Consider the following 2,758-nt stretch of genomic DNA (forward strand, 5'->3'; position numbering starts at 1 on the left):
TAATAAATAAACCAAACAAAGCCTAAATGTAGGAAGGTCACTGCCAATATCATTCAGTATCTCTGCAGATGAGCATTAACAAAAGTCTTCCACTGGTCAACAGATTTTCCTGTACATAAAGCATTTATTAAAACAGACTGGTTTCCAGATTAAACTAAAGAAGAAATTATAGTTCAGTGCAAAATATTTTAGACTGCATTTCATTCTAGATTTCCTTGGGTGAAGAAATGTAGCACATTATCAAAAATCTAAGAAAAGTAGCTAATGCTTTCATAAAGAATATTACCTTAGAACTCCGAACCCACCTACCTCCTTCTCTGCCATATTTTGAAAACAAAATAACATTTCCTATAGCCAGCAACTTTTTTTTAATGTTCCATATACTTGTCTCAAGGCACACATGATAATGTATTTTATAATACAGTAGGTGTCACAGTATGTTTAACATGATTTCTTCAGGATCCCTCTCCTTTCTGAATTCCAAATGGAGGAACTAAAAGTGCAATGTAAAGACTGGGGATCCATATTCTATCCTTTGGCAAGCTTATACAAGCACTATTGTAAATGTAATGTAAAATAACTATAAACTTCTTCAGTTTATGAAACACCATTCAGGACTGCTGCTGCTTGAGTGTTCTCTTTTTTTAAGGTATTAATCTTTTCTTCTTCTGGAGTAAGCTATAGCTTATAATTTCATTGCCAGAAGTCCTGATTGGGCCATTTATTGCCTTTTCTGAAGGACCATGCTCTTCAATCACATGTTTTGCCTAGCCCATTTTTATTAACTGAAGCTATATCAGATTCAATCATTCCATCCATCAGAATATCATCTTCATTAGTCCTTTGTCTAGGAGACCGCCTACAACGGTTAGTACTATGATGAGATTCACTGGCCTCAGTGTCTGTATCTGATCGGATTCTGTATTATCAAGTAAGCTGTATGGATTGCTGTCTCGATCTTTGAGCACAGAACTGTGGGAGGATTTGCCACCAAGTGATCTACCACAACCTCAACCCCCCTGAAATACTTCTGCCTCTTCCTCCTGGGTATCTCCTGCTGTCACGCTGATGTCTGCTTCCCTGATTATCTTCTCCTCCCAATGACCATGGCTTAGCTCTTTACATTCAGATTCTGTTTCAGAGGAGTTAGCTCAGAATTTGTACCATAACTGGAGCTGTTTATGTTCCATCATAAAACCTAGAACTAGTCTGTCAGAAGCTGTTCATCAATCTGTAGGTGTTCCTACAGATTAGCTGTTCCTCTTCCTTCAGATAAGCAATATAATACTCTAAAAGAGCTTGAAATTTTCCCATGATTTTTATTTAGTGCCAATAAATACAAATGAAACCATCTCATTGTCTCTAGGTAGTTAATTTTCACTGTCACTGTTACTTCAATTCTCACTCAAACCACACTATATTTGTCCACTATTTTTTTAATAACTTTGCCATTTTTTCCAACTACTTTTCCAATAAGATTCCTAGGAACCTGAATAAAATCCTCCACAAGGATTCCAAGAAACCTCTAACCTTTTTTATAGAATCAGCACTTTCTCCATAGACTTTAAATGTTCCAGCATCTTCATCTAGTTCAACTTAAGGTAACTTAAGAAACCTTCCTAGCTTGCTGGATATTACTACTATGTGTTCCTATTGCCAGTCCCATTAAATCTTCTCTCACAACAAATTTGTCGTGAAATGCTGCTGCAAGTTGTTCCGTACATTCTAAATGCTTACTGGCCTCTTCATAACTGGACATTAGCATCAACTTTGTACTAATACTTCACAAATGCATGTCACTTAGAATATTTACTCTCTTCACAGTTGCTTCACTGGCAGACAGTATCCTTAGCTGCATGGTTTCTGGAGGGTAAAAAATTCTGCATGCTCCTACTGCTTTTTTAAAATCTTTATGTGCATTTTCATTAGCAAAAAGCCTCTCTCAAATCCTCAAGAACATCAACTGTGCACTTGAAGAATTTTTTTGACAGTTTTATACTGATAGGCTGAAGTCGTTCAAATGTCATTATTTCATTGTAAGTGGCACCACAAGCACCATATTCAATGACATAAAATTCTCCTTTCATCATCTGAACTTTAGCCAACCACCATCCACATGGTTCTTGGTCATTTGCTCTTGAATATACCTCTACTTCGTCTCCTTTACTAATTTCTTTTTGTATATCGGGTGGTAACTTAATTTTGTTAAATGAAACATGGCATTCTGGTTGTCAATTATTTTCAAAAACAACTGTGTGGAATCTTCATGAATACCTTTGATAAATTCTTGTAGAAATCCCTGTTATATTTACAACCCTCCACTGTCAGCTCCACCATGTTGGAGCTGTGTTCTTGAAATATTAAATTTGAGGAAAACCAATCTAAGCATAGGCAATATAGTACACTGAGCTCTGATTATGATTGTTTTAAACACTGTGTTTTAAATAATACAAAAATTAAAAACAATATTTTTTTCCTGTAGGTCCAGGTTACCACCTAATATCATTACTCTTTGTGTGAAGAATGTCCCTTACCATTTTTTATGGTATTGGTCAGCTTGTGATGAATATTCTGAATTTATCTTTATTTCATTTTAATTTTTATTATTTTTTAACTAGAAGGTGTCCACAAAAGCTCATATGTGGGACAATGCAAGGAAGTTTAGAGAGAAAGGATTGAGTTGTGAGAGCTTTAACATAATCAGTGCATTTATCTACTTGAATGGATTAACTGGATGTTAACTATGGCTGGAAGAGGA

At 35.5% G+C, this 2,758-nt stretch overlaps 1 pseudogene across 1 annotated transcript; it reads right to left on the reverse strand.

The window, feature by feature from the left end:
• Positions 1 to 597: 597 nt before the first annotated feature.
• On the reverse strand, positions 598 to 2,337 carry LOC308657070 (RNA-binding protein FXR1-like; annotated as a pseudogene). The gene has a single exon. The product of its transcript is annotated as an RNA-binding protein FXR1-like (transcript).
• Between the last annotated feature and the right edge of the window lie 421 nt (positions 2,338 to 2,758).

This window comes from Spermophilus citellus (genome assembly GCF_964194105.1).
Source record: "Spermophilus citellus genome assembly, chromosome: 9".
Lineage (NCBI taxonomy): Eukaryota > Metazoa > Chordata > Mammalia > Rodentia > Sciuridae > Spermophilus > Spermophilus citellus.